The following is a 22,719-nucleotide window of genomic DNA, read 5'->3' as shown; positions in this document are numbered from 1 at the left end:
AAGGCAAAAAATGCAACCTGAACAGATTGTAAATAACCCTGGCACCAGTCTTATCTGCAGAAAGACCACAGAACTAGGATACATAAATCCCTGTTAGTCATAGCAGTGCATAACAACATACATCAAAGGACTGATGCGTTTCAATAACAGCAGAGGTAAATTTACAAAAGAAATGGTTGCGGTAACATATTGTGAATTGGGACTAAAGAAAAAACAACATACAACCACCCATGAGACTACATGCAGCTTCTCCAGCTTTATTGAAAACAACCTGATTTGCAGCAACAAATATTTCTCACAGCACTGTATAAAAAGCATTAAAAACAGTCAGCTTCTTGCATTAAAATATTTTGTTTCACAGCTTGTCTGATTTTTTGGTTTCTTTGTTCTAGATCCACAGGATACTACATACGTGAGCTTCAGTTTACCAGGGATGCTCAGGAAAATAATTTTCACATTGACCATATCAGATCTAAAAATAAACCTGGAATCACACTTTGCTTTGGATTTACATCAATTATTTTGCTATTTCCTCAAATCAAACAGAAGTAAAAATCATTCTATTTCCACTTTAGTCACAGAAACTCATACAAGTAGCGCTCCAAAAGCAATGCTTCCTATTTTATTATACTGGCCCACAACACCAGAGGTGAATGTTGGCAGCACGGCAGTAGAGGTAAGAATCTTCCCAATATTCCCTTACTTGTGTGAAGATGGCAGCAGAGGGGCAGTCTGACAGAACAGTGCCTGACATGGGAGTGCATACGAAGCAAAGGTGTGTCACTGAATTCCTCCATGGGGAAGAAATGGCACCCAATGACATTCATCAACATTTGCTGAATGTTGACGGAGACCAAACAATAAATGTGAGCACAGTGAGGCGGTGGGTGGTGTTTCAGCAGTGGCAAAAGTGAGTTGCCCCCCCAGGTGCAGATTTTGATGAGCTAGGCATGCAAACTCTAGTGCATTGCTGATGAAAATGCACAGCTAATGGTGATGACTGTGCTGAAAAATATTATTTTACAGCTAAGAACTTGCTCTACCAAATACTATTGTTGTGTTCTTTGTATATTTTTCAATTTCCATGGAAATGAATAGGAGGTATTACTTTCAGAGTAACCGATGTTCTACCCAAACAATTTGCAAAGTTTAAAACCATAGTAGTTTCAACAGCATTTCTAAATATACATACACTTTCTTACTGTTATATTAACTCTGAACATCATATTCTCCTACCTCTGACTGCAAGACTCTCATTTTTGAACCCATTACCAAATTTTAGCTAAATCTACAGCCAATATTCCTTTCCTTTAACAACGAGATTGTATCTAATATTTCTCATTACTTTAAACATTTATCCTCCAGAGAGGCTTGCAGATTTTCAAATGAGAAAGGCTATTTTCAATCTGAAAGCAACATCAATCCGGCTGTCTTGCTTTACAGCAGAGCCCTTCCTTGTTTCTCTGCCATTAGTTTCTTAAACTAAATGCAGAATGTCACCAGCCTTTCTTTAGAAAAAGGAAGTAAGTGTCCCATTAAGTACTTAGAGGAGTGGACAGATTCTCCCATTCAGCTCGTTCCCTACACACTTGCTGGTGCTGAACAGCAAATCTTGTATTTCTGAGAAAGGGCTATCACAGAGAGGTTATTTTCCTCTAAGTGCTTTCCTTCTTTCACTTGTTCTCAAGTTTAGTGCTAAGTTGCTGAAAGATTACCTCATTCATATGATTGGGAGACTGTTAGGCTCCAGAGAATCAGGTGAGTGAGGCAATAATTATTTGTTTGAAAAACACAGGTAGTTTTGCCTGCATTGCAAAGAAACATGCCTGAGTTTTTCATTATTCCAAGGACAAATCCTGAAGCTTATTTCCTTTTCAGAAGCATAGTCCATGCTCACAATGGTGGAAAATTACACAGAGATAGTCCTAGTCACTGCTCATGTTCAATAAGAGTCTGAATGGAGCTGAAGCAAATGGGGCTGCCTGCCCAAGTGTATGCTGCTGCTGACTGCATGCACGCATATGCACTTGGGCTTCTCAAAGGAGGAAAACGGTCTCAGCATAAGGTAGGATGTGAGTTTAATGTACTTTAGCATACCAGCAAAATCCTCATGTCACCCGGGCGAACCCTTTCTCTGCTGTGAGATGGTTTTTCTTTTTTGGAGTGTGATTGGCATTGCACTAGAAGCTTCCTTTAAGTTGTTTTTCTGTTTATTTTTTTAATGTGTAAGCATTTATGTTGTTTTGATGCTTTTTTTAGAGCTACTTTTATTTAAGAACAAGGCAAGTTCAACAGCATAGTAAGTACAGAGCTTCCCATGTTTGTTCAGGCCACAAGTAGATTTCTAAAACTACCTTCCATGAGCTTTTTCCTAGGTCAATACAGTCCCTGTTTTATTTACTAGGATGATTTTCTATCATTTAGTGTGAAATAACTTCAAAACCCCAACAGCATCAAGCGCCAGGAAACTAATCAAGGAGAAAGAACAAGTGAGAAGAGATCAGAAGGATTTTTACGCGTAAGAGTCTCGAACCATTCCTCCTAGGCAGTGCTTGGTACCAGAATACAGAACCGCAGACTACCCCCCTAGGAAGAAACAAAGCTCACTACATGACCTCTGTGAACTGGATTTAAGATGCATGTTCATTATGTTGCAGAGGGGATGTTCAAGAGGATCAATATGCCATTGAGATAAAAGAATGGTATAAACTGTCCTGAGAGTTGCTTAGAATATTCTTTACTGTCAGTCTGGGAATTAAAAACAGAGCAAGAGGCATATTAAAACTGTGCTTTTATAAGCTTAATCAGTAGGCTGGAAAATGAGTTTCACAAAGAGATAATGAGCTCCCAAATCATAATTTGCCAAGGGTGCATCGATTTCACTGGTCTTCAGATCATTTATGAGCATCCAGCACAAGAGCACCTTTCTGCCCCAGGCTCCCACCAGGCAGAGGCATGAGTCAGTGAGACTCCACCTACGCAAGTAGGATTTACAAGTTTAATGGCTGTGCGAGGTAGAGAAAGGTCGTCAGTTTTGGATCTACTCAAGGTGGATATTTTGAGGTCTTTGCTGAAGCTGAGAAACAAATAGTTTTCATTGCGTACTGAATAAACCTTTTGCTTCCCCTTTGAGGGATTTTCAGAGGTAGCAAAGGGCTAATCTTAACAGGTCAATCGCAGAAACAGCCATGCTGCCACCACTGCGGTTCTACTAACCCTACAGTCACCACCTTGCTACTCCTCACCCTGGTAACCACTCAGGCATTTATCTAGTACATGAGAGAGTAGGCTGAAGGTCTCTCCTCTAGCTCAAGGGAGAATATTCCCTTGGGGACAGCTCTATTAGGTCAAAGATCAGAACTTATTCCTGAGTTAGTGACAAGTTGATGTCCCCACCCCACCTGAAATGTTTACACACATTTCAGGTGCAATATCAGTTGTGACAACTAAAGGAGAACAACCCAGCTTAGCTGTAGATCAGTGCCTAAAGCACTGCCCTGAGAAATAAGTTTAAATCCCTCAGAATAAGAAATGCATTAAACTCAGTCTTCTACATCTTAGTCAAGTAGCCGGACCACTGGACCAACAGGAGGGGCCAATGCAGAGGCATCTAAAACTTGCTACATATTGCAACACAGGAGGGACACCACAGACATAGAAGAGTCTTCCCATTCAAATTCACATTTCATTTCTCTCATTGCAGCACATAAGAAAGAGCCACATTAGTACTTACAGTCTTGCCACACTTAGTCAGCTTTGTTTCTCTCTCCACCATCATCCACCAATAAGAGCCCTGTGCTGAGTGTACAGAAGGGATTTTTCAGGTGAAAGTTTGGAATCAGAGACAGCACTCGTGTCATCTCAATCCCCTATCCAGGCTCTTCTTTTCATTCTTTTCATATCTTATTTGTAGTTTGCACCAAAATGTACAAAGCTTAATGCTAATTCCTTCTGGCAGGTCGGGACAGCTGAGCAGATAGGGGAGTTGTTTGTTGTTTTTTGTTGTGACTTTTTGTTTTTTAGGGTTTTTTGTGGGTTTTTTTTTTTTCTTTTTTTTTTTTAAGTTTATTACTTTAAAAAAAAAATAAATCTTGTTTCATAGGGATAGGGGCTCTGGGATTTGCAACCTTTCTTCCATCCATTCTGCAAAAAATCAGACATTCTTTCCTGAGACTAAAAGTTAGATTGAAGATGACCCTTATCTCAGTAGTTTGGAAAATAAGACCAGAGATGCAGGACATGAACAGGGAAAAAGATTGTCTGCAATGATCCTGCTACTCACTTGCTCTGTGTTGTTTGAACGTGTATTTTTAATAGCAAAGTACCCCACACAACAAGAAATGACCTTATCCAACTTAGGCAATGAGAAAACTCAGAGAGGCTGTAGCTTCTTTTCTTCATTAGATGAACATGCCATCCCCAGACCTCAGCAAGTATGACTGAGCTGGTATGACTTCTCACCCCTTTGAAATGCCATTCTCAGATATATTGATCATTTTGTCACCATAGTTGTTCCAGATGCTTAAAACACTATCTCAGGTCTGATGAGGAAAACATACTGCTGGTACTACATCACAGATCTGCTTCTTATTCATTTACTTTTCTTTTTCTTCACACAGAACTAATACAAAGAGCTACAAAGTTCTGAACTTTACATTCATTTTCTGGAGGGGAAAAAAAAAAAAAAAAAAAAAAAGCAGGAAATGAATGCCTGCAAGCCTTCATTAGTCTGTACATTATGGAAAGATATTATAGATATTATAGGCCAAATATCAGGGCGGTCTGCTACATACAATAGCAGCAGATCAAAGTCAGTGCTACTATACTAAATGAAAACATTACAAGAACTATTGTGATCAGAGCTACTTCTTTTAAATAATCCATAAAATTAGAAAGTGGGAAAAGCATATCCTCTCAAGAATTACAGCTCCAGTTGATCTATTTCTTCCCCCACTGTGAAGTCCACTGCATTATTTATTCATTTAAGTGCTCTAATCAAGACAACTGCTCAAAAGTCATTTTAAATAAGAGTGCACTGCTCAGTGTAGCAGTAAGAGATAACAGCAATTTGCAGCCCATGGTGATGTACAGCAGCATAAAAAGCTTGCTGGATTGAGGGCACATTACATGGTTACAGCTGAGAAAGTCATTTTACGATATAAAAAACAAGTGCCTTTTTTCTTCTGTGTGTTACAACAGACAGCCTCCTCTTTATGCCTGATCCCAGGATCCATGAGAGCCACACAGCACCAGCCACGACAGTCAGAAGGTGTGCTCCACAAAACACAATCCTACTGAATTTACATTTCAAGCATGCAGGCCTACATTTGGGGAGGCAAGCTGCTGCTGCCCAAGTACAGAACAGAGGTGGCTGCATAATGCAGGGCTAGCCCCTGGCTCCCACCATCATTATCAGCCACTTGAGCATTACAGTTCTTTTCAAAACAAGGCTTCTTAGACAAACTCCTGGATTTGTGAGCTGCCTGGATGCTACACAGTGAACAGTAGTATTATATTCCTTATAAAGCACGAGTTATCATCATAACATGCACAATGCTATGTACCATGTCAGAAGTAGTGAGGTTATACATTGTTCAAAATGGTCTTTAAATCAATAACTATTTCTTCACACAGAAAAGACAACAACATTGTTTTCTAAATCTACTTGGCTGAAAGAAATATTGCAGGTTGTGTGTTTTTATTGCCTTTTCATGACGTTATTAGCATTATCTAAAATTTACGTTTAAATCAAAAGGAAAAGTGTTATCAAAACCATGCTCAGCACAGGTTTTATTTCTTGCTCTACATGTACTCATATTTTGGTAGGATAGTTTCCCTTATTGCATCTGAAGGTACCTATTCTTCTTCTCCCTTCTCAATACGGAGAAATAAATTTAGATTGAAGGGGATCACTGTATTAAAATGAACATTGAGAATATCATAAAATGTTAATTAAATAAGCCACTAAGTGCATCACAGATTGTTTTTTTGTTTTTTGTTTTTCTAAACTTCTAGATACATATGAAAGAGGTTTTTTTCAGAATCTGAATTCCATAAAATGTTCAGTCTTGTTTCTGATTAAAATCAGGGAGAAAAAGAAATCAGTTTCCTAAAATAAGTTTGGTTTTTTTCCCTGTGAAAAGGAGAAATACATTTCTCAGCTACTGGCTGTAGCAGATATCTCTCTGCTATCAAGCCACTAAGAGATACGAAAATCTCATAAGGGACATAAAAAGCAAAATAATTGAACTCTCCAGCTAAATTAGAATACAGAAGACTTAAAATTAGAACAAAGAAAAGAACACATGAATAACAATGGTCACAAAACAGAGAAGCAGCAAGAACTTTAGCAGTTATTTACTCCTAAATAAAATACGCGTCTGCTTCAAAAGCATCCTTTAGCAAAGGAATGCTGCAGACCTATGCTGAAATTAAATACTGGAGCTAGAGACCTCCTGTCACCAGATTCCATAGGAACTGAAGCTGAAAATTGTGTTTTAGAAATGCACCATTCTTGCTTAAAGTTTCTCTAAAATAGAATTTCACAGAATCATAGAATAACAAGGTTGGTAAGGACCTGCAAGATCATCTAGTCCGACCGTCCTGCCATTACCATTGCTACCACAAACTAAACCATATCTCGTAGCTCCTCATCCAGACACCTCCTGAACACTGCCAGGGATGGCGACTCCACCACCTCCCTGGGCAGCCATTCTAGTGCCTAATCCTCGTATAATAAATCTAAATGAGAATATATTGTTCTTTCCTCAAAAGGACTTGCATATATCCTCTGGGGGTGGGTCTCATAAGGGATAAAAAAAAAAATCACCTATTAGGTGTAAGCTCAAGGAATCTAGAAAATGTAAGATTTCCTGCTAAAATACAGTACAGCTCTAATCCCCAGTCATTACCATTATTTCTGAACAAAGGTATCAGGATCATCAGGATGTGATCTTGTATCAGTTTTTAAGTTTATCAGTTTGTGCCCGCAAACTCCAGCAAGCATGCTGTAAACAAGACCTACTGGTTTTACAATTCCTGCAAGAAAATATTTTTTCCGTATAGTCCAAATCATTTTCAACATGACTTCCAAGCGGGAGTAATTATTATTGCTTTTCATTATTATATGCAAGCAGCTCCTCTCTCTCGATCAAGGCATGCTACTTGTAACGTAAGTACATTTGGAAAAACAACTGTGCTTTGGAACTTAATGTCTCGTTTAATACCAGACACTACAAGTGGAGATAAAAATAATATATAGAATGAATACACAACAGTATGCACAAGTTTTGCAAGGAGATTTAAATTCTTTTCTTAAATTTCAACATTTCCAGTCTTCTCTTCAAGCTTGTTTCTATTCTCTTCCAGCTAAAATAGTCTAGTTAAAGCTTGCTCTATAAAATCCACTATTATGCATCATTCCCATCCTAATAATGCCACGTATGTAACAGATACTACACAAACACCATAAAGATAGCCTGGTCTCAGACTTCACAATCGTATCTGAAGTATATGTGAGTATGAGGACAGCTGGAAAAGCAAGAATAGTCCACTGTACAGACTGAGTGAGACACTGCAGTTTTTTTGGCTGTGCTACCAGAGGCCATTCTCATAGGGAGCTGGGGGAAACAAGGCGATTTCAACTCTTCCCAGCCCTAGCTTCGTCTCCTTTCTCCCAGCCCTCCTTGCTCTGTGGATGTACTTCTTCGGGGATTTCTCTCTGGGTTATTTTTAAACTTGACATGTTTTTCTGCAGAGACTGCCTACCTACATTGGCCTGTTGGCAACAGAAAGGTCTTAGACCACGAACAGTCCAGCAAAGACTTGTGCGAGCTTCAAGGCAAAGGAAAGCTGCAACAGAAAAGCAGTGAAATGGCTTTAGAGATTTGCTAATTTTTCCTGGCATGAGAGGAAGCAAAAGGAAGGAGATAATTTTTGAAGATATAATCAGGACATGTCACTGGCTAAAGGAAGAAGATACTATAGAAAATATAATAATCTCCACACTGAATGAGAAAGGAATAAGCTACAAAAAGTAAGGCTGTGAATGACCTTAGCAAAAAACACAAAGTCAGTGCACAAGAGAAGGCAGCAGTTAGCCAATAAGGAAAAAAGCAACCCTGTACTCCCCGCTAAAATCATGTTCTTAGCACCCTAGGGGTATGCAATGCACTCAGCAAGCAAACAGAAAATGATGCAGCTCCCACCTCTGAACAACTACTCTGAGTGAAGGACAAGAACAGGCTCATCCACATGCACAGCTAGGAAAAGCACAGAGATTTCACAGAAAGGATCTGCAGTACTTACACACTGCCTGGAGATAATCACATTAACCCAGATCAATACATCTGGGTATGTATGTTTGGAAGTTGTTACTCCCATATTCATTCATTTCTACATGAACTAATAGTGTTATTTTGTTGTTGGGTTTTTTTTCACATACACTGTAATTTAAATTGTTTCACCATTGTACTTCAAAAATCTGCATTAAATAGAACTAGAAGAGGACTATCAGCTAGTAAATACTGCTTATATTGAGCTTCAGTGAGATTTGATAACTCAGGAAAGCCTATGAACTATGCAGAGCCAAAGGAGAACAAAACTGACTATCTGCATAACTATCCAGGTCTGATTTACACACAGTAACTTTGGAAGGACAGCTGACCTTGTGGGCAAATTCTTTTCACAGTAGAGATGGTTGCTTCAAGGATATGAGACAGCATGCAGTTAATGATGCAGGCAGACTTAACTTTCAATAGCAGTTTCATGGCAATTCATTTATCGACTTAAGTTAGCATGGTAAATTTAAGAACTACTGGAGCTAAGATACACCTCTAGTATTAGTAGTAATTGGGTAGTAATTGAGCCAAATAGTTTTTGCATGCCCTAAAGATAAGGAAAAAAAAAAGCCTGCCAACAATCTTAGCTTTTCAGATGATTTAGTTCCTGAGCCTAAATATTTATGCTGGGAAAAATGAGGCAGGACTTCAGTCTATTTCTAAGTATGTGCATATATTCGTATTCAAAGTATCCTCAGTAACTAGTTGATAAAGTCAAGTTAGTGGCTCTACTAAATTAGGGTACATTATATTTGGACGCTATCTCACCACCTTTACTTTTAAGCTACTTGGGACAAAAAATATCTTGTCTTGGATCCAGCCTAAGACCTTTTCAGCACATCCAAGCTACTGTGGTGTTCCTACTTTGTGCCCATATGACAGTATTCCACAGACCAGGAGAGAAAGATGGTTGTTTGGAAGCAAACATATGAGGGACAAAAAAAAACTGTGTGCATCTACAAGCTGCAGTAATGCAGAGAAGTTGGCAAGACAAATCAATATCCTGACAGTGTGGGGAGTAGGAAAGAGAGTGTAATTGACTAAATAATATCATGATTACTTTCCTCAAAAATTCAGATTTCTCAACACCTTTAATAGTTTATGTTTCACAATCTGAGATTTCCCTTTGAATGAACAGACTTCCCAAAAAACTTCGTAGCACCTAAAGAACTCTGGATGGTAAACAGAAGCCCAGAAAATCAGAAAGTAAACATACTACCAACAAATACTTGTTCTTATTTTATGCAAGAAAAGTAAAATCCACATTACCACCTTCCTCGCAGTTACAGTATTAAATTTTTAGGAGCCTTCTCAATCCGTGACATTACACCCAATGTACACCATCTACTCCTTTCTGCTAGTCACTCTCTACCATAGCCACTCACTGCATTTCCATAACTTTCAGTGCTATTCTTGCCTGACTAATTCAACTTAAATGTGTAAAGCAACACAGATAATCTTCTTTTATATTACATGCACCAAGGACAAGTTCCCCTCCTCTTCCAACCAAATATGACCAGCCCACATCAACACTACTATGTTCCATACCCAAGAACTTCAATGTTAATGCACTGCTTACATCCCTTTCATCTGAACACTGCATCACTCCAACCCTCTGTTTTCCTGTGTAACATCACTCTCACTTCTCAATCAGAAGCATGAGCTTCTGCACTGGGTACATGTCTGATAAACTCCCACAGAATTCTGAGCAAAATAATACAGAATTAAAACAAATGAAAACAAAAATTGGATTCCACAAAGTCTAAAGAACAATCAGCTAGGAAGCAAGTTGAGTTGTTAGCAAAGCTGACACTGCTTTTATGCCACTACTTGGTTTCTCCTACCACAAAAAAAGCTTATGGTAGTTGACTTCCATCAGCATAGTTTCCCTTTCCTCAGCAATATACCTCCTATAAGTATTACTCCTGCATTAGGGATATGCATAAAGGAGACCTCAGTGAAGTCCAAGTGATACATTAATATAAGCAACATCAATAAAATTAATTCCTACCATTTATTTCTAAGCATAAAATTGCCATAGCAAGAAGAAAAAAAAAAAAGCTTTTCACAAGCTGAAACCTATTTTTCAAGGCCATAGTTTCTTTAGGCTTTCACACTGCCAAAAAACTGAATCCATTCCCAGCCTTCTTTCAGATCTGAAACAACCCTGCAGCATGATGATCCAAGCCAATTCACACAGACACTTTCTCTCATCCTGTCATATAGAAAAGCAATGGGCAAGTTTTGAGGGTTTCCACATGTAGCACTGTTTCACACACCTTTGCAGGTTTGCCTTGATTGGTATCTAAATTAATCATATTTGGGACCAAGATTCGTAGCCAAGTTTACCACACCATTAACACATTTATTATTTATTAAGAAGAACTTGTTAGTTGAGGAAAGCTAGGCAGGGACGGTCAGAGTGACCAGTGTGCCCAAGACCCTGACATTTGGGAGCAGGACGTAAGTTTTCCTCCTGTCAGTCCAGACCTCCCTTTCTAGCAACGCCCAGGAAAGTAGCAGTCCAGTTTCCTACCAGTGTTCACAGCAGCCCTGCAATGCTCAGCCTACCAGCAACATGTGAAGATTTACATGTACACCTTCTTGCTGGCAGAGAACAACACAGAAGCTTGGAGGATCCCATAATTAAGCTGTCTGTTTCCCTCAGCAGGCAGAAATGGAAGGTGTGCCACCTTCAGATTGCAGCTCATGTTTGATTCATTGATTAGGCAAAAGTTCTGCTTAAGAAAGAATTAGCTACTCTTAAGGTTACTTAATAATCAGGAAAACCCCTACTTGTTGTTATGGAATGATATAAACTTCTTATACCAGGGATCCCTTGCTATGCTGATTAATTGCTCTAATTACCACTGAAGACCCCCATCCCATCGCTCACTCCTCCAGCTGCTGGTCACCCATACCAGAGTCCTGAAAATGCCTCCACAGAAATCAGTTAAAAAGGGATCTTGTGCTATGCCTGTGTCAAGCATTCCTGCCAGGAAATCTTCTCCCTGGAGGAATCAAACACTTTCAGGAAAGAGCCAATGCAGGTGAAGCACAGGTAATGGAGTGGGAAGAAAAATCTTACAAGAAAATCTGCATTGTTCAAAAATTTTAGAAGTACCAAAGGGCAGCAACACATAGCCACTGTAAGTTTTTTATGAACGCCAAAAAAGAAACCCACAATGTGAGTTCTCAATATCATATTCCATAGTATGAATTCAACTACTGGCATCTCTACCCCAATCAGGAACAACATTTATGTACTCCATCTCTGTGCTGTGATTCAGCCTCAGAAAAGCATAAATCTTATTTTTTAACTTCAAATCAATACTGAAGCCCAGAAGGCTAGCCTGACCTTCTGTAAGAGAGACCAAAAATCTTCCCCATCTCTTTCTATATCAGGCTTCAAATCCTGCTTGAGCAGTATTACTTTTATTTATTTTGTTTAGAAACGTATCTAGTCTTGATTTGAAAGCAATAAAAGGATGCTGCTTCTAATCCTGATCAATCAGCCATGACTGGGCTTGTCAGTAACACAAGACTGAATACTGCCAACTCAAGGTAGTAAAATAGAATTGAAAATAAACTGCAGAAATAAAAGCAGACAAAAATGTATGCTGTGTGGTTGGAAGAGATAGTACAGATAAAAGACAGGTTTAAAAAAAAGTAATAGTAAAATACTTCCTGGGGAATCTTAGGTTATTTTCAATGAAAAAAACAAGATCTTTGTGCTGGTTGAAAAAAAATCCATAATTAGAGACCTGGACTAATGGTCAAAAATTGCACTGATCTACACATTTTCTATAACATTTAGGAATTTATTCACATTATCTACGTGGCACGTATACTGAAACAAGTGTCCATGATGCATAAAGTCTTCCACAACCCACTTTAAATTGTAACTACAGTCTCCCAAAATAGCTCTCTCAATCAGTATAATGCTGATACCAACACTCCAGTGATCAATGTAGAATTTGTAATTAGATGAACACTGACAGACTCGACACTTAGTCACGTTATTAGTGGTTTAAATACTTCTCTGGTGCAAGTACCAAAACAGTAACCGGAGCAACAGAAGAGCAGCTGAGCATAACAGAAGACACAGTGGTAGAACAACAATCATAGAAAAACTATTATGGTGGAATTGAGCATCAGGCTGGCCAAAAACTAAAACCAGTTTGCAGCCAGTAACATGGAGATAGAAACATACAGTGTAAAGCAGTGGGAGATATTTTTGGATTTCAAGACCGCAGTTAGTGCAACAAAACTCAGTTTAACAATATTTGCTGTTTTAAAAATGCCTCGTCCTGTTTGGACCAGCTTTCCTTCAAGAAACTAAGAGGACTAATGTATATATTTTTTTTCCCTACAGTTTTTGTTTTTTTCTCCTTGAACCTGACAGTGATTCAGAATCATTATAGAAGCATTTAATATACAGTTTTACTCAGATCTACTGTACAAAGCACAGCACTGATTTTTCTACAGCTAAAGAACTGAACGGTCTTTTATAGTAAGAAAAAGGGGATCAAACATTACCTGCTAAAACTAGCAGCACCCACATATTCCAATGTTTTTTTTCTAGCACTAGCTGTTGAACACTTCTGCTCCACAGAAGAGATAGGAGAAATGCGTAGGAAACTAGAGATCAAGGAGCCAAGATAAAAATAAATTCTGGATGTAAAGACAGGTTTTTTTCTTTAAAAACAAACAAAGAAATAAATCTTTGCATTTCATTAGAGAATACCAAGCTCTTTTAGGCTCAGATGACATAAATATGTTAATAATGAGTATCTTAAATTCTGATATACTTTCCTTTATCCGAGAATACCATCTGAAAAAGAACGAAAAAATCGTTCTGCTTTTGTTACTGCTTGAACCTCATTATCTTCAAGGAACAATTGTGCCCTCAACTACAACAAGAAAAGGGTACATATAAAAAAAACATGTAAAGTAAATCCCTCCCTAAGGCTCACGATTAACTCTGTAAATCCTAAGGGAGTTACATAAACACACCTCATTTACAAATCTTGGTTTGTAAAACAAGGTTTAAAATACTCCCATATGATGAAAATACAGCAGTTTCCACTAGACAGCTCACAAGAGAAGACAAATAATTAATCAGGTTTTGTAAAGCAGTATCTGAATGCCATCAGTGCTGCAAACACAATACTGCACGTGCCATAAAGAGCACTAACTCCACACAGAATTATTATAGATGCAATAACTAGAAAAGTACTATTATTTTAAGTTTAAAATCTTTGGAGCAAAATCATCTTCAAGCAGCTGAAGTCCAAGCCTAGGATAGATTCCTTGCATGATACATTTTATTATGCAAAATGAAAAACAACCAACCAATAAAGAGTGTATTTGTTAATGACTTACGGTAATAAAATAGGTGTAAGTAGCTAATTGCATGATATGGTTAGCTGCATATAATCATTATGTAAGTAAGTAAAAATTGATACAAATAAGTTTATATGGATGGCAGCCACTGCTCTCACACAGTTGCACTTTCATAAGGGTATTTCTTTTTCAGTTATTTCAGTGAATAAGCGTGGGATGTGCAGAGAAGCAGCAGCCTGCAAGCATCAGCTGACAAAGGTACTTGAATAACTTGAACAGGGGAGTGACTAGTGAGATAAGTATGGAAACACACAGCCAAGTATCAAACTTCTGCAAAAGAGATGGCACTTTGGCAGTCTGACAGTTCTCCGCTCTCCACATCAGCAAACTGTAGACACTCCATCTCCGCCTCGCCATGCTTATTCCACAGCCTTAATGCTTTCCTAATGTAGTTGTTTGTGGTGCTGTGAAAACTGGCATGTGTGTGCTCAGCTGCAGCACGCAGGGGATTCATACCCCAAGTGAGAGAACTCCAAGCATTACTCCCACTTAGCGATTACAGCGCACAGCTACAAAACAAAACATGGAGCAACTAAATGGACTACAGCATATTTCTATGCGTCAACATGTTTACAGTGCATTCCCAACAGGAGGTTCCATCATACTCTAATGGGCCTTCTGTTATGGTTATTACTATTATTGTGCTACCTTTCTCTCAGCCTGGACAAGCGTCAAGAGCGATAAAGAAGCCCTATGCAGGCAGCGAAACAGCAGCAGTGCCTAAGCAGTGACACAGACTTTTTGTACTCAGAAATGCTTGCAGCCGTAACCACCTGCTGCAAGGTGTAGGCTGCTGCTATTACATTTGCAGTGATATGTTTTCCCCCACAACACTTTGCTCCCTTAGGAGCAAAAACCAAACCACAGCCCTGTTTGCCCACAAGTCAGATGATAAAAGGTGTTGATACAACAGCTCACCTGGATGCTCAGTGTTTTGCTGTAAATAATCTGCGTTTTCTCTGCAACAGCTTCCTTCCTCTCCTTTTTCCCCTAACACAGCTGATAAAGCCAACCTGTATAAGTCCTTTCCAAAGGGCCTTAGGGCCTTTTTCTGCAAAGGATGTTTGGTTAAAGAAAATGGTATTTCCCTCAGAGCACCATAAGTAGGTTTTCACAGCTACCCTGCTCTCCCTGCTGCAATGCAGTGCAAATCAAGAACCAGGGAAAGCAGATGGAGAAGAGTACTTTCTTTCATGAGAACACACTAATCCTGCAGGGAATCAGAACTGAGATGGTAAGTGTTGGGTTCACACCCACCCAGACAGGTGCTCAGGCCCTGACCTACCAGGCCTGAGATCTATGCCAGCGTCTAATTTCCCATTAGCTAACAATTGTTGGATGCTGGTCTTTCATCCACAGATGCTCTCTCCAAAAGCCCTGACAAGAAGTAAGCTGACAAGATGGCCCCAGCACAACCTGTGATGTAATACAAGCATAAGCAAATGAGCAACATTGCATCTCTAAGATTAATGTCATAGGAACCCTGCAGCCAAGACCACTGGAATATTTTCACCCCACTGCTGATTTTCAAGCTATAGCCAATGCTAGGTGCTTGGCTACGATGTGATGGTCAAGCTTCATTCTGAAGTACATTCATCAGGTCTATTGATTTCCTGCTGATTTGAAAAACAAGTTTCTGCCTTTATGGCTGACCAGGAGGGTCTTGCAAAGGCAAAATTTCAAAGCAAAATTAGAGAAATTCAAGTTGCAGCACGCCTGCTGTATGCTTATTCCCCATTACAACTACTGCTCCATAAAACCTAGTTACAAGGGGAAGGGAGACATTCTGTTTTTCATGCACATCATTAAATTTAATAATCAATGAATTTGAAAGAATCCAGCACATTATTTGTTCCACCCATTCCCTGAACCAGTTCTGATGATTATATGCTGTGCTTTGTCTGGCCCAGATTTGAACATCTCCCCTGATTAACCTCCATATGTTCAGTCAGTCCCATTCTCTTTGCAGAATGAAAATACATTAATCACTGATTACATTCTGCCTACAGACAATATCAGTCTCCTCTGGCAAGCTAAATGTCGATGCTCATCACTTTTGGCTACTGAGAGTAGTGCTTTGGAATTTCTAGATGCTTCATTTGCTCTGAATTTGTTCTGCTGGGTAAAGAGCTGAAAAAAAAAAAAAAAAAAAAAGCCAGAGCATGCTAATTAAGAGCTAACTTCTGCCCTTAAGTGCATAGGCATGCCACTGCTGAAGTCAATGAGAGCTGTACTACTTAGGCATCAGCAGACTTAAAGTTTTAATTATGTCGGAATAGGATGAATGTTACTGGACCAGTAAGGGAACTCCAGGCAGGTGGAATACAAGTAGTATCAGGCCCAAACACCTCCACTTAAACAAAAGCGAGTCTTTTAAAAACATAAACTGTAGAATTGGTCTTCTAACAGAAAAGATTAAGCTTTGAGGTTGATTTTATAATTTCTTTTACTCAGGAAAATAAATGCACACAGTACAGATTGATATTTCAGGAACCAGAGAGATCTGCAAGATTTCTTAATTAGATATGCCAAAAGCAAAACATAACCAAATGAAAAAGATGGAAGATGTTGGAAGCTGAATGAATGCTAGGCAAAGGATCTTAATTTCTTTCTTTGTACTGGGATTTAGACTTCATGTGCTATGTGCTTCATGGCTATAATCCCTGAGATAAGAAATCAAGCATAATGAAAAAGAAGAGAATTCCCTTCACAAACGGGTGCTATTTAAGCCTACATATGACATAAGAGAAACATGGCAAGTTCTCACAGATTTCATTTAAATTATAGTATTTGTCCACAGAGCCCTAGATAAGAGCTACAAAATAGGTGATAGTGTGTCAGGAAGTGTACTCTACTGGGAATCAGAACAAACCCCCAGCTATTTCTGCTTTATCCACGTCATCGTGCAGCAAGAAAGTCACAGCTAGGAACTTGCAAGTATTCTGCTTAAATATCACAAATACCAGCAGATAAACTACATAAGTTGCTCCAAAAACAATACCTCCTATTTATTTCCATGGAAACCACAATAGATACAAAGAACAAAATAGCACTATTTTATAGAGCAAATTCTCAACTACAGCACGCTTTATTTCAACATAGTCACAATCATTTTTGCCAACAACCATCAAGAGCCTGCATGCTGCACTTGTCAAAATCTGAACAAGTGGAGGTGATCCACTGCTTTGTGGATACCAGTGGATAGCAGCATTGTTGCTAGGAAGATGTTGCCCATGCAGTCCAACTTTCACTGTGATCACATCCACTGTCTGGTCTTCATCAACATTCAGCAAACATCAATGAATGTCAATGGGTGCCATTTCTTCTGCATGGAGGAATTCAGTGACACACCTTTGTTTGATCTACATTTCCATGTCAGATGCCACTTTGTCAAACTGCCCCTCTGCTGTTTTCTGTCACACAGAAACAACATGTAAGGGAATATTGGTGGGAATTTTCAACCTCTATTGCCATACCACCAACATCTGCCTCTGATATCACAGGCCAATATTATAAAGTAAGAGACATTACCTTCAGAGCAGCCCCTCATAGAATATGATCAAGTACTGTCTTTATTTTGAAGTATTCTGGCAAAACAAACAGTAACTGAGCAGCAGGATAGTTTGAGTTACTTCACAGTTCCTAATTTTTTTTTAGAATTTTTTGTTTTTAAGAAAAAAATAATCATAATTGAGGATGCCAACATCATCTTAGTTAGCAATGTCAAGGAAAATGGAGGAAGAAATGCTTTAAGGATCATCAGATGATCACATAGAACAACTCTCGCAGTGTCTCTCGACAAATCCAGTGAAATATTTAGACAGCAGTCTCCCATTCCCCCACAAACAGAGAGAACAACTGCTGTTCTCTCACGTGAACTATGTTGTCATGTAACCTATAGAACCACAAACAGCGGCTGTGGAGCACCGTGCTCCAGTTCAACATCTTGCACCGCCACAAGGACACTTGAAGGTCACAGGACTCGAGCATTAAGGAAAGGGGCAGAGAGACAGACAGATGTACCTACATTAGTTTCAGTGTACAAGTATTCAAGCAGATATGTCTTGGTCAACGTACCATCAAAAATAACAACACTAGCTTACATAACATGCAGCTGTTCCTTGCTGTTAAATTGACGACTGACTTTGTATATATTCTTATTATCTCCTGGTAGCATTGCCTAGATAAACACCAGAGAAAATATGAAGGTACAAAGTAGTATGTTCAATGGGAGAACTGGACAAGTAGGGGGGGGGATAGTACTTGCATCTACATTGCAACATACTAGTTGCTCTTGCTGTTACCTAGAATGGTACATCCACTTGGCACACGCACGCACACACACACACACAACAGAATAAATGAATGTTACTAAAAACTCTGCATTATTGATGAAGCATTTGTTTAACAAGTTTCTTTAAGACTGTCAAAACTGATGACCTAAAGTAAAGTGCTGACTTCCGAGGCATTATGTATTGATAAAAGCATAAACAAGTAATAGAATTTGGAGTGGTTTTTCTGTGTAATGTTATTCAATGACTCAAGCTAACACTTAAAAAGATCATTTGAATTATGCTGGTCTTATTCCTGGAAGGAGAAATACTCATTTTTGGCAGTTCTTCTGGCTTGGACAGGTCAGGAAGGAAGAAAGGAAGAAGAAAAGAAGACAGACAGAAATAGATCTGATTCATTTGTGGAAGCCCATGGGAAAAATAACGTCAGTATAATATACAATCAAGTGTATAAATAAACTGCCTATATGAAATGTAATTTTGGATGCAGATCACTTCTAGGAATTACAGCAGTTCATTAAACACTATTAAACAGAAGCAATCAGAACTAGAAGGTTGAGTCTCAATCCTGAACATTGGTATCTACATGGGTAAGACTGTACTAGTATACATGGAAGTGACACTGCATCTATGCAGTTCTGGTAGTACAATTCTGCAGGAAGAGTTCAGGTGGCAATTTTCAAAAAGGCCTAAAACAGTTTCCCAATCCTTCAGAATTTCAATGGGAGCTGACACTCCTGAGATGTTAAACTTGTAGAGGATGCTAGATTATAGTCTTCCAGGTGGTGGGTAGCAGATGCAGCATATTGCTGTGACCCAGAAGGACTGTTAGAGTGCCTCTGCCTAGTTTTCAAATCCTCAGCCACAACGAATACATGGTTTCACTTAACCTGCTACATTTAAGTATAACCTAGGCTGAACATAAGGTTTCACCACACAGATACCTCCCAGCATGAAATTCAACACATTGCTTTCTCTCAGTAATGTTTAGAACTGCCAGGAGACCATTTAGGCATAAGCTTAGAACTGAAACAATCTTAAATTAGTCTGAGGTTCACATTTACAATGAACTGGTATGTTCAGATTATAATAGAAGCAGCAGCCATATCATTGCAGGCCTGAAACTGAGCATCCTGAGTTCAGTAAGGATTGCTTTACTTATTTCAGCTTTGACTCATTCCCAGAAATAAGTTTTTCCAATTTGAAGACTGACTACCTTCTCTCCTGTTTTGCAGGAATGAAAGACCAAGCCTCGCGAGTTAAACTCAAGTTTTCATTTTGTTTGTCATACAGGGCTGTATATGCTCTTATAGCAGCTCTGCTAGCCTCAGAGATGGTGACAAGTTTTCTTAACATGGGCCTCAAACCCCATGCCTCCTGTCAGGATACTAGCAGGGAAGAGCAACTGCGCTTCCCAGTGGAAGACTGGCCTAGTTATGTAAGACAAGACACAAAAAAGGTTCATCTTTTCTTTTGTCTTGTGAGTCAGTACAGAAGCCAACCTGACTTTGTCCATTTGTAGCAAGAAACTACCACCCTAGAAGCAAAAAGGGAAAATATGGTGTTACCACGATAGAACGGCTATTGAAATTTTGTTTTCTAAGTATAACAAGCAGTCTTTTTAACTTATTTAGTTCCAAAACACATACTTGGTATTTCTGATCTCAAAAGAAATTAGATAGCAAGATGCATCACGATCATTGAATTTACTCCAAACAAATGCCTTTTTGTTTCCCTGGTCAGTGGCTAATTGCCAATTTGTTTTATGAACAAAACCTGACACACACACACAAAAACAAAACAAAACAAAAACAGAATCCAGCTAATAAATGTAAAACATAACAAAAGAACACAGATAGTATTAAGGTTAAGGCAGAGGTGCTCTGCCAGCAAGCATCAATGTACTAAACACAATCACATCTTCTCTATTTTCTGATTATCTTTTAAACTTTTTTTTTCCAGATTATTTCCCTCAAGGGCAAATGTACTCCATCCCAAATGGACCCTCATTGGTAACATGATAACAAAATCAGTGTTTCAGTCAAAAGAGAAGAGTCTTCTCTGTTCTTTGCTTTTTGTGCATTGATATAAAGATCAGAGTCATCTGCATGAATGAGATTTAGAATTCTGATGAAAACAATAAGATACGAAACACTTTCTGGCCCTCCCAAATTTGTATTCAGCCTCTCCCTTTGTTAAGGCTGTAATCATACTCCCATTGGTATTCAATGGATTTATGCAAACAAGGTCTCTTCTGTCAAAAATTATAGCGATTTAATGCAGTCACAGGCTCTTAGGTTGTGTAGATTGCTGGCACTGAAGAAGATGCAACTTAGTATTTTGATGCATGTCAGCTCTCTGATACAGATGAGATGGTCTTTGTAACATATCTCTGCAACCATAGCAGAAAATACTGTATCCACGTACAGCCAAACTGTAAATTATGGAAACAGTAACAGAAGAGGTTCCTTGAAGCAATGGTTATAAGAATATTTGAAAGGGAAATCAAATCACAGCCTTCTGCTTAACTGTAAATGCAGCATTAATTTGCCACATACTCTCTCTCTGTGAAACATCATCCACTTGCATAAAGTGGACTTAAATGAATAAAAGCCTGCCATCTTCACCTGCTGTGTGAACGAAAGACACTCCTCATGCATGTTACACATTCACAGAAGTCACAGCTCCCAGGAACAGGACTTCACATTTTAGATCTAGAAGTAAAAATTAAAAAAAAAATTGAAGTCAACATTTACAGCTGTAGTGCTTGCTCTCTAGCTGATGCTCTTATCACGTGCAATGTGGCAGCTCCTCCATCACTGAGGGCATATCCTGCCTCCCTTGGGAAACTTGTGCTGTTTATTTCAGTGGGCAAAATTCAACCACTTGAGTTGAAATGAGCAAAATTTAAGCATGACTTACTCCCTCACATTGACTATTGATAGACAAATCTGGCTGCGTTAGAGAAATTCTACCTGCACTTGCAGAGATCTTGTCATCTGCACTCAGTGACACTCTCTCAAGAACGAAGAATGGGTCTGTTTTGCTGGCTTAACACTTCTTTCCAAAACGAGTTTGATGCTGTGAGTGAGGAAAGAGAGAATTGATTAAAAGCTGTGTTGAAATGCATGCAACAGAGAGCAAGATCTGTAGGGCTCACACCTCCACCCACTTTCCCCACAAGCAACCAATGGCACTGAACAGGAAAATCATTACATCATCAGGACAGTCTCTAATTGGCTGTATTCTGGATGCAGTTTCTGACCCAAAATATACGGGTTAGATAAAAACTACACCATTCCAAGTGTATGCTCTGAGCAGCACATTACACCTTGCAGATGTGCGGTAATTTCTGCAACTCTTTTGAATAAAGATGAGTTAAGATTTGCCTGAATATTGTACATATTTTCAAGCCTGAAAATACTCACAAGACCTGATTGTGTATTTACTTTCTAAAGTGTTTGCGCATCTGAATTATACTGGCATAAATGCTCGAAACAGAATTTCCAATGTGCACATTTGCCAAAAATGAGTATTACAGACAGAGTTTTTAATGCCAAGATGCCTGTAGAAAATTATTTAAGCTACACGCGCACCCTACTAACTAAAACAGTACCAAATGACTAACCCCAAATACCACTCATCTTCACAATTCAAACAGCACATAAATGCCAACAGAACTGAGTTTATGTTCAGTGCATTAATATAAAATAGAGTTTACTGAGTAACCACTACAAGAAATCAAGAGCTACTCATAGATTTTCGGCAAGCAGGAAAAAAAAAAAGAAGCTATTGTGAATTATTTACTCAGCTCTTATACTATAATAGTGGTTGCAAATGAAGACATTGAGGCACACAGCATAGAGTACAAGGGCTCATTCTGCCAAGTGAATTAGGACCAAATACTTAAGGAAGCTAGCATTCAAATCTGATGGGGCTAAGAAAAAAAAAGAAAAAAAACAGGTTCTATTCCTTACTTCATTTTGCTCCTCATCTCCATTCCCTCTATACACAACAAACACAATCCATACACAACATGCACGATCCCAAGTACTTAGGTATCCTGAAAAAATGATTCTTAGGCATAAGAGAAATCCATGATCGTGGATAAATACAATGATAATTGCATCCTTTTTTTCTGAGCTGGCTTTGAACTGGCTTACAGCTCATTAAAGTAACAATCACTTCTGGATTCAGCATTTAGTCTGCGTATTACTGACCCCCTTACTTGCTGATCCATATGCTGATGTAATCTAAATAAATCTGATCAGCAAACATAATCTGTGATGGTGAGAAACAGTGACTGTCTGGAGTTCTGCTCATCTTGGTCAACACAGATACTACTAGGACTAACAACATAGAAATACTTAAAGAAAAATTAATTTGGCTGATTTTGCCATCTTGAAATGCCATAATCAAGATTACGCAGCATGCAATCATATCTGCAAACTTGTATTCTCTTTGGCAATGTTAATAGAAGGCAGGAGCTGTCTCACAAATGTCCTCATCACACTATATCTCTATACCTCCTACACAGGACTCCAACACTCATCTACTCGACCTCAGTTTAGCAGCAGAAGACTTAGCTGTTTATAACTTTCAGTCTTAATTAGGGAGACAAAAGAAGTTTTCTTAGATGTTCAAGTGAGCTTCAGTCGGGAATAAGACATTAAAGAGTAGGT

At 38.8% G+C, this 22,719-nt stretch overlaps 1 protein-coding gene across 1 annotated transcript in view; it reads right to left on the bottom strand.

Annotated features, from left to right (window-relative positions):
- ZPLD1 (zona pellucida like domain containing 1) overlaps nt 1–22,719 on the bottom strand; it is a 165,047-nt gene that overhangs the window by 33,677 nt on the left and 108,651 nt on the right. The window lies entirely within an intron of this gene.

The sequence above is a fragment of the Phasianus colchicus genome, chromosome 1 (genome assembly GCF_987193195.1).
Source record: "Phasianus colchicus chromosome 1, bPhaCol1.hap1.1, whole genome shotgun sequence".
Taxonomy (NCBI): domain Eukaryota; kingdom Metazoa; phylum Chordata; class Aves; order Galliformes; family Phasianidae; genus Phasianus; species Phasianus colchicus.
This window is presented reverse-complemented; position numbering and strand designations above follow the sequence as displayed.